At 45.7% G+C, this 12,505-nt stretch overlaps 1 protein-coding gene across 1 annotated transcript in view; it reads right to left on the reverse strand.

Moving 5' to 3' along the window:
- The window catches only part of LOC143212425 (L-lactate dehydrogenase A-like 6A), a 219,007-nt gene that overhangs the window by 85,536 nt on the left and 120,966 nt on the right, over nt 1-12,505 (reverse strand). The window lies entirely within an intron of this gene.

Here is a 12,505-nt window from a genome sequence, read left to right on the forward strand (position 1 = left end):
ATCGGTTCCACCGGGGGATACGAAAACGCAGTCTCCCCATTTAGGGTGCGCGCAGATGCACCTCGGATAATACAGAGCCGCCGTTAACAAGAAAGTAATGAACGCGCCGGCGGAATGATGTTGCACAAGTATCTGTTTTCGCAACAATACTCTTCCCGTTTCTCCGTTCCCGGTAATGGCGTGTTCCACCGGATTTCCACCGGTTGAGTCGCAATGAGCGTTGAAATCACACCGTGCCGCCGCTCCATGCTAGTCGAGTGACTCCGTTCGAATATCCGTTGCTACCGTCGAACCACCACAAAAGACAACCACGAATACAATGTACCCGGTGTCTCAACTATTGATAGACATTCTGTTCTTATCGGTCCAAATCCACATATTCCAAAGTCTGATTTTTCGTGGCAATCCTTGATTATTAGACTGCACATGCATTCATGAAAAAATAAATATTGGTGGGCGAAAGAATTCAAGAATGCCGAAATTATATTATTTCCAACAGAATTATTAGTGAGTAGACTGCGAATCTTCATGCATTTATGGTGTATGAAAATTTTCAAAAAATATTACAACACGAAATTCGATAGAATTTGGTATGATTTTTATTAATTTTGTAACTACAAAGGCCACTGCCACTGACACTAAGATTCTATTTAATTCCACTTCCTTAAAATTTATCTACAAACATTAAAAATTGCATAAAAATCATCCGCAGTCTATTAATGAGGAAAATTGTGTACTCAGGTTCTGCAGCCTGCAATTGACTGCATGTATATTTATGAAAAAAATTAGTGGGTGCAATTTGGACGGTAAATGGATTGAAAGAATTCAAGAATGTCGATATGATATTATTTCTAACAGAATTATTAGCGAGTAAACTGCTGATATGTATGAAAATTTTTTTAAAAATATTAGAACACGAAATTCGATAGGATTCGGTACGATTTTTATTAATTTTGTAACTACAAAGGCCACTGCCACTGACACTAAGATTCTATTTAATTCCACTTCCTTCAAATTTATCTTCAAACATTAAAAATTGCATAAAAATCATCCGCAGTCTATTAATGACGAAAATTGTGTGCTCAGCTTCTTCAGCCTGCAATTGACAAACGCGTGGACAACGCGGCGAATGAATTCGGGAGGAAAGAATGAATAAACTTGAAGACCGCGCGTCATTACGCTCTAATAAGCAATTAGACGGTTTCTTTTGGTGACCCATAAGGCACGCCCGCGATGCGGCCACTCGATGACTAAGGGATCCGAGTAGACGAGTAGAATCCGATCCGGTCCATACCGCGTCGCCCGGTGAAAGAAGCCGCGCTGATCAACTTGTCGCTACTCCAATTATCCCGGGCTTCGTCGTCGAAATGCTCGTAGACCCCGTTGATTGATTTACGCGCGATCTTCTTCTGCCGACCGTTCCCCGTTGCACGACGGTACACTAATCATTCTGGACAATTAGCATCTCGCTAGACCCGACTTCTTTTTCTGTTTCAGCGGAACGCTCTCCGCATGGAGTACTACGTGCCTTGTTATTTCTTGACTTCTGATATTTATTGTAATCATTTCTGCGGGATACGATAATGATGTATTCGTTGCACTGGTCTCTTTGCCTACGAGCATACTCATTTCCTGCACACACATACTATCTCTCCTGAACGTTTACCTATTTCATTAGCACTGCATTACTATTATAAACTGTCGAAGTATTCCATTTGAAGGTGCACGTCCCGTTAATGTTATCCGCGTAGAATAATTTCAGACGTTTGACAGTGTTCCGTGCGTGTAGTATCATTGTATGAATAGGATTTTAAGGATTTATAATTGAAAGGCATTTATCTCTTTACAGTGAGATATAGTGTCATAAATATTTTTACTACGGATTTATCGTGTGATAAAGCTAATTATATTTGCTGTACCAGTAACTTCGCTATTTCTTCATTTCCCTGTGCAAAGTGGCCATTCAATTGCGAAACCGTACTCGCAGAAACCAGGAAACAGATTTATCAGCCTACAAAACGTGCAAACGAAAGTAATTAAGACCTCGGGTAAATGAATCGCAACATGCGAACTCCTTACCATGTAATATCGAGTCGGACATGCAACGAAGCCTTTAAAATGGGTTTAATGAATATGGGTGCCGTTTAGCTCGCACCGATCCGCGAAAATATTGCTTTGCGCTGCTGAACCCGTGCAACGAGCGTACTGCGAAAATATGATATCTAGTCTGAAGTGTGCGTCTATAAAGTAGATGTATTTATAGGAGTTTGTATATGTATATATGAAAGTATTCATATATCTCTGAGGATATATAATTGCAATAATAATCGTTAGATAGGCAGAAATAATGTATCTTTTGTTGGATGTAATGTTCTGGCAGGTACTAGACAGTAAACCCACCGATGACCATTTTTTTATTGGCACCAATACATAAAATATGCAATATAGAACGACGATTCACAAAATACTTATCATAAGATATAATAAGTAGACTGCGAGTGATACGCATTTATGACAAAAATTATTTAAATGAAAATCACTTTTCAAAAAATACCACGTTTGTTAAAACGGACTAAAAAGTATAAAATAATTTTTCCTAGCCCCATACAGGTTCCTAACACCATACAGATTCCTAACGCCATACAGACAGTCCTGAAAATTTGTGATTGTGCATTTTTAATAGCTATGAAAATACTTGTAAGATTTAAAACGAAAAACGTGAGGCGCATGCAATATACAGAGTGTCCCAGAACAAGTGTAGCTCCCGGACATGGGAGGTTCCTTGGGTCATTTGAAGCGACATTTTCCTTTGCAAAAATGACGTCCGCGGCTTTGTTTAGCAGTTATTAACGAAAAACACGGACCAATCAGAGCGCGCCCTGGGCCTTAGTATGTTTACCTCCTAACTAGTCCAAACAAAGTCACAAAGTTAAAAATTGTGTTCCTTCAATTTCCCTCTACACCCCCCTTATGAGCATTCATTGACTGGACTAACTGGTCTGATAGTTCTAGTGTTAACGGGATAATTAAAAGAAGAACACAATTTTCATTTGACTGCTGTATCAAGCAATCAATGCAAAACATTTTTATTTTGCATAAAGATCCGCAGTCCAATAATAAGACGCGCGACAGAAACACGAAAAAATGCGATCATTGCTAATTTTTGTATCCCTACAATTCCCAGGTAAATGCCATCCGGGCGAGGTTCGTTTCTGTGGGCGAGATTGGCAATTGGTCCGTAGATCGATAATTTTGCGTTAGCGCCCGATCGATAGTGGCGAGAGAGAAACAATCCAGCAAGGGGGGGTCTGGTGGTCGACAGCAGGGTGAAAGGAAGGATTCCTCTCTGTACGGCGAGGCTACGGTAGCCAGTAATGTTGATTGCGAGGAATCCCGTATCGGCTTCTCTCCTCTCTTCGGATTCTCCTTCCGATGCGGTTCTTGTCGTCGCGCGGTTACTCCGGGTTTCACCGTGTCGTCGGTACTCGACTTCTCTCGCCGGGGTATCCAGGCTCCGCTTCCTCCGCCGCGGATCGAATCGCGATCGGATGTCTGTTACCGATGTCAATCTCCGTTTTTTGCACTTCCGTCGCGTCGGGACGAAAATCGAGGGACACGCTGTGCGATGCCGTCCCGACGCGACGGGAACGCGCGACTCGCTGCGACTACCGGCCTCGTTCCCACATTTCGTTTTGCGTATATTTCTTTCGCCAACGTGCCGCGGATACCGTGATTATGCACTTTCCGAGCGATCATTGTCTTCGATCGAGAAGGATACACGCCGGTTTTTATCCGTCGCCTCGCGAATCAGCGCCGCATATCCTGCAGGCGGTCGACAATTCTCGGTTTCGATTCTTTCGAGTGCGACGCTTCTGCGAAATGATGCACAACCTGGTAAACATTATTTCAGGATCTTCGTCGTAACACTTCTACGACGTAATCGTATACGAAATTGTTGAGTTGTTGGTCTACTGGTATTTACGAAACGATCTAAACAAACTGAAGCTGCTGAACAAGCAGCGGTCTCCTAACCACAGGTTTCTTGGACTCTCCATCCCCTGGCAGCTTTCAAAATTCTTCAGTCGAACCCGAGAGTCATCGACGTTTTTCCGAAATATAATTACATGTTGCGCCACGGTTTGAAAGTCTCTGAAACGCACGGTTTGACGAATGTTCGTCATAGCGTTTCCTCGTTCCGCCCGGTAAATTAGTGAGATTCCACGGAAACGTTGACAAGAAGATCCTAATCGAGCGGGCGCAGCCTCCTGTTGACATGTATCCCGAAAGAGAAGGGCACGGTTGACCGGACAAATAATTATGCAAATAGACGGCCGATAGGATCTCGGAGAAAAAGCGGCGGCGATCGAACGGCGCCCATTAATATCTACATTCCATCGGTTCCGTAGCTCCGCAAGACTTAATTTCGTCCGTGGCACACGGTATTCTCGGCGCCGAAAATTTATGGGGACACTCCGCGAGGGCCGCAGAAAACGCTTTCTACGGCGTGGCGCGGCGCCTTGTCAGCTTGCGTCGAGCGCGGCCATAAATCCGCGGGGATTTTTGCCCGCGAACGCGTAAATTTCCGTCCCCGCCGCGGGGACTATCTATTTCCGCTTATCTTCGCGAAAACGTCCGCGAAAAATATGAACCGCTTTCGCCGGTCTCGAGGCCTAGGCCCCGACGCCGTTATCCACCGTAGCGATCTCATCTTCGCCGCGTAAGTTCTGGTAATTGTCGAGGGAACACGCGGACACCGCATCTGCCCTCGAAACGAGCGAATACTCGTTTCATTATCGCGACAATTGCGGACGGGATGGTTTCTCTTGGAAACTGTCTCAAGCATCTCCGCGTTCCCGCGGACGTGGTAGCTCGGGACTCGAGTTATCTTGATGCAGATAACTACGAGCGTCTCTCTTCCACCGCGTCGATCCTCTCTTCCTCTACTTTGAACTCCTCTTGAGCCGTGCTCCGTGGAACATTCGCTTCGTCCACCGTTTATGGCCCTCGTTATTTTTCCTATCGGAAGTTTCGCTGTTCTCCCGTTACATTCTACGGTTCGGCTCTCGTCTTGTCTCTGTAATGTATCCTCCACTTTTCCTATTTTATTATCCGGTCTACTATTTTCTCTTACTCTGCCTCGCCGCCGGAGAACGCTCGCCATTTTTCTCGGCCAGTCTGCAATTGGTTCTCGCTCCGCCGACAGTTTAATTCCGCTCTACAATGTCACGCTGCTTATCGCTGCTACTTGCTTTTCATAACTCTCATTTTTCCGCAGAATTCCCCACCGGGCAGATGCTGGGACGTGTTAGGGCTATAAATTCGTACGTATTCAAATTTATTATTACCACGCTTATATTAGCTTGCCGAGTTGTTGTTGTTGTATGCGTCAAATCTTTTATTCGAATTTCAAACCACTTCCCGATGAGCTAGAGACTTGAAACTTTAAACATAGCTCAGAACTGGATGACAATGCAGTATTAAAAAAACAAATTTTAAGAAAAACTGTGCGTTCAGGAGAAAAAAATTGTAATATTAACCGTCACACCTCGTCGCAGCGACACTCGGTAGTACGTCATCGCATTCAGCGATCCCCACTCCGCGCGCCAGCTCTCCCTACTCCACTACGTGTTCCCACTCCGACCCATCTCCACTCCACTGACCCATTGCGCACCGAAGGAGAAGGAGCTCAGTGTCGTTGTGGTGTTCCGTTCATTCAGTTCATCCCCTCATTCTATCTCGCGTATCTCCGTATCTTGCGTTTCTAGTAATACTAATGTCTATAAAAATTATTTTCTCCTTTTCAGTGCATTTTACTATAAGCGTGGTTTTCAAAAAGTTTCTTTTATATATTTTTTTTATATCTCCGGGGAAGACTTGTGTGCCCACTCTATCTTCCCCTTCTACGACGCTTCCGCCGCTGGAGAGGGTAACTTTCCCCCTCGATTCGTGCTCCCTTCCCTCATCTAGCGACAGTGCTGTCAGAGACCTTCTCGCCACAATACTGAGGACGTCTTCGTGAGAAATGATTAAATACTTATGTGGTCGCTAGCCTATGAAAATCGCATTCACTCTCGACAACTGCGTTCTTGTAATCTTTTTAGAGGAATTAAAAAGCAATTTACGTTCTGGAACCTTTGTTGCACTCTCTTAAAGACGTAAATGAACGGCGATGGCGTTGCCATTGATCCTTTCTTGCGGTTTCGAATTGCAGCGTTGATTTTCCGTAATTACCTAGCCCGAGTATCTTCTTCGTTTTACTTTGCAGCGGGAGGCAATCCCTTTTCCCCTTTTTCTACGGTCGTAGATTTTTCATTTGACTTGTGGTATTTTGTATGGATATGGGCACGCACGTCCGCGTGCACATCAACCATGTTTTATTGCCAAGAAATATCGACATTCCTCCTCCTTCTCCTCCCCATTCTTCTTTTCTTTCCTCGTTTCCGCAGCACTCAGCGCTGGCCACACTCGATCTCGACGCGTGCGTGGCTCTCGCTACCTCGCGATTAAGCTCGACTTCTTTTTATACTCTCCACACTCAGATCTTCGTTTATGTTCACTTTATTATTCATCGAGGACACGCATTCGCCTCGCCGATGGTAGTTTCCGCGCGTTTTATTAACCCGGCGAGGACGAACCATCGCGGAAGGCTTGTTTTATGTCCGACATTCGAAAAACGCTGGTTTACACTGCCAAACCATTCGGTGTCATGTATACATCCACTTCCAGGTGTAAATTTTCAAAACAGCCCAGTGATAGACACTCATGCTTAATATATTCAATGTTTTATCATGAATAGTATGTTTACCTATAGCGATGTTTGCTACTGGAAGACGTGGACGATGATTCTACTTAAATGGAACGTCTCGTCAATTCAATCAGTAGCTAAACTTTTTTGTTAACGCTAAACCTTCTCCTTTACAGAAATTACAAAAGTGTATTTACTTGGATCGTGTACAATTTGTATTATAGTATTTGCTAGATATTTTAATCGAGCTTGTGGACGTTCGATAGCCTACCCAAAAAGACCCCTCTCTGCCAAGCTTCAGCCCCATATGTCATATGTAAGGGTAGTTATTGAGAAAAATCGAAAAACCAGTTCTTGGCCCATTTTCCCTATTTATTCACAATTAAAAATTCTGAAAAAAATCTGACACATTTCGGATACTAAGCTACATGTTACGTATCATTCTCAGATTTTTCCGCTGCAAACTCTGGTTGTAAAAAATAAAAAACGCGAGAAAAATCGAAGAAATGCAGATTTCATATAGAACTGTAAAGAACACTATCACAGATTTAATTTAGCAATGAGATATTACATTAAGTATTATGCTCAATTTTCTTTCAGATTCCTGAGAGTGGTGCGTCATAGTTAAAAAAAATTAGAAACCACTATTTTCGGCGTTTTTCCTAAGTGATACTTATCTTGATAACTAGCTGTATAATTTCGACTTGAAAAATCTTACTCGCTTACTTCTTCACGTGCTGAAGTGCGTGCATTGCGTGGGAAATCGTTCCGACTCATACCTAATCGTTGACGTTGACGAGCAACAGGTCGGAACAAACTATACCCTGAACGAGATCCATATACCGAAATGTCTGTCTCCCGAATGTCCCCACAACTCGGGGCGTATCTCCGAATCAACGGTAAACCGTCGATAAAGCGGTCTGAACTGAGACACAGGCCCGAATAGAACGCGAACCAGTTGTTGATAGGTGGAATCAATTTTCCCTGTCGAGATACCGAACAATGGCGGGCGTAAAAACCGTCATCACGTTTCTAAGCGTTCCCCAACACCTTCCGTGAATAAACGACGCCGGGGCGTCAGCGGTGTCTCGGGCCACGGATTACTAGGAAACACCGGTAGTTAATCCGAGTCCTCCGGCGATCGTATCGGTAATAGAGGGTCCGGCAGAAGGTGTGATAGCGGGTCTTAACGAAGAGCAAGAAAAGCAGGAAGAAGCGATGTCACGCGGTTACGTTCCAGCTCTCGAAACGGCTTGGCCGCGCCGGTGGTGGTGCGGTGTGCGCCTCGGCGAAACGATCGTTCGAGGAGGAGCAAGGAACAGGAAGAAGAAGAAGAAGAAGAAGAAGAGGAGGAAAGGGCCGCCGAGGTTGTGTAGAAGAAGAGGGAACCGTGGTTGACGGTACTCGTTATCCCGACTGACTGCCAAGTCTCGAGCAGTACTCGTCGAGATATCTTCACAGATTCGTATCTGGGGTTACAGATCTTACTCCGCGTTCACGCGTACATACAAACGCTCTTGCTCGAGAGCGCAGGATGGGGGGTGGGGAACGTGGACGCGGAGAACGCCGGGAAATCCTTCTGCCGGCTAGCAGAGCAAACAGGTCGTGGCGGAGAACGAAGATTCCGAGTCCTCCGTCTAGCTCCGGATGACAAGAGAACAGCGCGGGTTCCTCTTCGCGGCAACAACGTGTCATCGATTCGTTCCCACTCGAACGTTACGATAACGCCGGCTGATCGATAGACACAGGCGCTGGCTCTAGGACGTCCAGATGTACCGGCATCTCCGGGAGAAGAGGGACGGAAGGTTGGCTCGGACCAAAAGTTCCTTCAAGGTTCTCTCTGTGTCCAGCCTCTGCCAGGCGCTTTTGAGCAACAGCAGCGGGCCGAGCACACAGCCGGAGCCTCTAACTCTCTCGGATCCCTTCTCCGGGAACGTTTCTTAGGCTCTCTCTTCGTTCAGCTCGTATGCAAACCGGCTCCGGCGTCGTGAAAACAAAACGACGAGGGCGGGAAAGAGTGAGAAGGAGACTGTTCGGCGCGGTGGTTCGAGCCACCAGGAAACAATCCCTCTCCCTCTCCCTTCATCTCGATCGTCGTCGTCCCCCGTTTCTTCTTCTTTTCCGCTCCTCTCTTCTTCTTGTTCTTCCACCTCCTGGTCCCCCCCCGTCGCGTCGTCGTCCTCCGGCCATTCTTTTGTACGCGACATCAGCGACGCCGTGGAACATCTACGAGATCGGCGATCTCTCGCCGCGACGACGAAATCGACCCTCCTCTCTCGCGTCCGCCAGGCCCGGGAGAACCAGAGAGTTCGCGAGAGAGATGCGCGAGGAGAGAGGCCGTTTCACGGATTCCTTTGGAACACGCTCGCGACGACGACTCCTCCTCGAGGCTCCATTACGAGCGAGAGTCCTGGTAACGTCCTCCGGCGAGATCCGAGGGCCGGTGATGTTGATAACGCCGCGACACGCTCGTGAAAGCTACAATGTATTTAATACGGAAGATCGGCCGGCTCGATTAAATTTGAGGCTCGTTCGCGCCGCGACGCTCCCCCGGCCGTCATCTTTATCGCTAGACGCATCTGTTAATTGTCCCAATTTTACGTCACGCCGGCTTTACACGGACGAGACGCTGGGGACACGACCAGAGACCGATAACGATCGAACGAGGCATGCGTGCGCACACGGACGGACGGGCTCGCTGAAACGGATTCTAACGAGCCCGTGGTCCGGCCGGGACGTAATTAGCCGATATTTATTTCGAGTCTTATTAGAGAGCTGATCGGCCGACGCCGCGGAACGACTCCACCTGGACGATTTAATATCCCATCGGTTTATTTAATTAGCTTCCGTATCGATTTACTTTTCGAGGCTGAGATGCCCGGACCCGCTACCGTGCCGGGCCCTTAATAGGGTGGCGGAAGCTACCCTCGCTTAATCTCGGCCGACGCGGGATGATTAACTGCGCCGCGAAAGATCGCGTCCTTCGCGACCGAACTCCAAACGACTCACCTGCCTTCTTCTCTCTGCCTGCCTGCCTGCCTGACTCTGCCTACCTTTCCTGCCCTGACTCTCTCTCTCTCTCTCTCTCTGCCCGCCCGCTCTTCTCCACGATCGCACAGGGGTTAAGTGGGAAAGCCGGCGCGCAAGAATGTTGCATTCCTGCGATCGCCGCGAACGGCAAGACGCTCGAAGATGAATAGACCTAAGACAATGGGGACGGACGAGTGTTCTTGCGGCGTTCGCTGGGCGGAACAGCGAGTTCACGTGGTTGGAAATTTGCATTTCGTCCCACCCCTCGATCCGTTTATAAATCACTCGGCCAGGCCCGAGCCCTCAGCCCGAGCTCTCCTCGATGTCCAGGACATTCTTCTAAGGAGACGTCCGCTGTGATCCCAACGGGGGTGGACGCGCGGGGGGAGACAAAAGACGTCCACACGCCCTGATGAGATCGGGCCACGCGGTTCGGACGTGTTTCAGCAGGCTGCCGAAGGACCGGCTTCGCGAGGTGTTCTTCTACATTTTAGCTGTACGGCTTTTCTTCGTTTCAGCCCCCCTTGCCCTACGATTTATTCTACGGTTTCAGTGATTAGAACTTTCTTTGTGGTTCGTAATTTCCTAGAAAGGGAGACAATTTATATCGATTATATGCCTGCATGTTCTCCGATAACTATACATTAACGAAACCAAAATGGAATTTCATCTGTTCAGAATATCTTCATCGCGAGTCTGATTATCAGGTCGCTCGGAAAGTAATTTTGTTTTTAGTGTAGAGACGGCTTTCTTTCCATTTGTTATTACTAGACTGCGGATCTTTATGCAAAATAAAAATGTTCTGCATTGATTGTGGCATTCAGGAATAAAATAGAAATTTATTTCATCCCTTAATTAATTTTGTTACATTGAAGACAACATTACAGTATTCTGAAATTTTTCTGATCTCTTACTGTTCTATATTTCATCCAACTAATTTCCTCATAAATATATAAACTTCCGCAGTCTAGTTATTACTTGACGTTATTTTTAACCGCAAAATCGTGGTATATCTTGATAGCTGACATTTCGGATGTCATTTCCTGCCTTATAGTGCTTACTGACCATTCCGGGAAGTTTGTTTTAAAGTTGTACCTTCTACAGTCAGCAGATAGACCAATAAACTTTCTTCTTCTTGCTCAAGTGTAATTTATGTTCCAATAGCATAATCGATCGTTGCGCAATGGAATTGTAAATCTATCAACTCGAATTCCATTCGGGTGACTTCAACGCGTGGCGAGCAGCGACACCGTCAAGAGCACCGTTAAGCATCGCTGTTTTCAGTGACTTCAACGCGTGGTAGGTGTTAAGGTCGCTTCGGTGATCTCACCGAAGAATTGGTCAATCGTAACCCTTACACATTTGCACAATTGCAATGTACAGTAAGGAGCATAACTGATTCCACACACTTTAAATCGGAATAACTTTTATGTGAATGGACCAAACGACTTCAATTTCTCTGTAAGGCTAGAAGAATTAGTTTAGTAAACGACACCTAAAAAATATTTTGAAAAAATGCATTTGGTCGGAATTGTGAAAAACAATAGTAAAAATTGATTTTTACAACTTTTTTAGCTGAGCCAATTTATGCTTCTTACTGTTTACAACTGCGAATACTGTGGCACAACAAAGTCTACTATGACCTCTCGCTTTATAAGTTTTAATAAAGTTCGTCTAAGCTAATGAATTAGGTAGTCTACTATTAGATTATTCTAAAAATTCGTTTTCTTTACGAATTAACTTTTCAGTTTGTTTCACCTACCACTATTAAGTACTACAGGTTTTGTATTCTAAATTCGCACTTTTGCAAATCAATTCCAATCATTTACAAGTAAAGTATCTGTAAGAAATTCGAAATTTTACTTTTCTAATTTCACAGTTGATCGCTGACTCCGGCCATCGCGTCTCGGGGAGATCAGAAAGGGAGGATGTACGGGCTGTTCGGTTTTATCGCGATTGCGGGAGCGGCGCGATTACAGCGTTAATGTAAAACACGAGCCGGGGCACGGCCGGTATTAAAAGCGAGGATTCCGTTCGGAGTGCGCGATCACAAGAGAAAAGGAGAAAGAAAGACAGAGAGAGAGAGACACGGCTCGCGCGGCACAGATGCTCGCCGACTGTTCTATAATTTTATAGTGCTCACTTTTATCCAGCCCCTAATTAATGGCCTATAAATTATGCGCGACGAGTCGTTAATGGCCGTGGCACACACGCGCGCTGCCGTCGTCCTCTTGCCTCGCGTCCCAGTCTGTCTCGAGCCCAGAGACTCGCGCGTTCCTAACTAAACGAGTGTTCAACGATTGTAGACAATCGACCACCGAATTCACTATAGTCGCCGCCAAACATAATCATCCCTATTTTGTTAACAATCAAATTATTCCTTACCAGTAACACCGAAACTAGCGAAGTCTTTGCACTCTGACTGAGGAAACGAGAATTTTCTATCACAGAAACTGTTGTACTGGTCTAAAACAAAAGGAAATATATCTTAAGACAGTTGTTTCAGGTGTACTGAACAATACATCTGCAGAACTGAATAGAAATGTAGTCAAATCTAGAAACGACGACTGATAAATGCAGATCGCGCACCTGGAGAGTGCTATATCCCGACTACATCGCTCGACCGGCAATTTGTCGTTGGATAAAGTGCGTTAAAGTTACGACCACGGCGAATTTAATTGTTGCAACTAGCGAATATACGGCACCGCTCGAAATTTAAATGGAATCACC

This window comes from Lasioglossum baleicum, chromosome 9 (assembly GCF_051020765.1).
Source record: "Lasioglossum baleicum chromosome 9, iyLasBale1, whole genome shotgun sequence".
Classification (NCBI taxonomy): Eukaryota; Metazoa; Arthropoda; class Insecta; order Hymenoptera; family Halictidae; genus Lasioglossum; species Lasioglossum baleicum.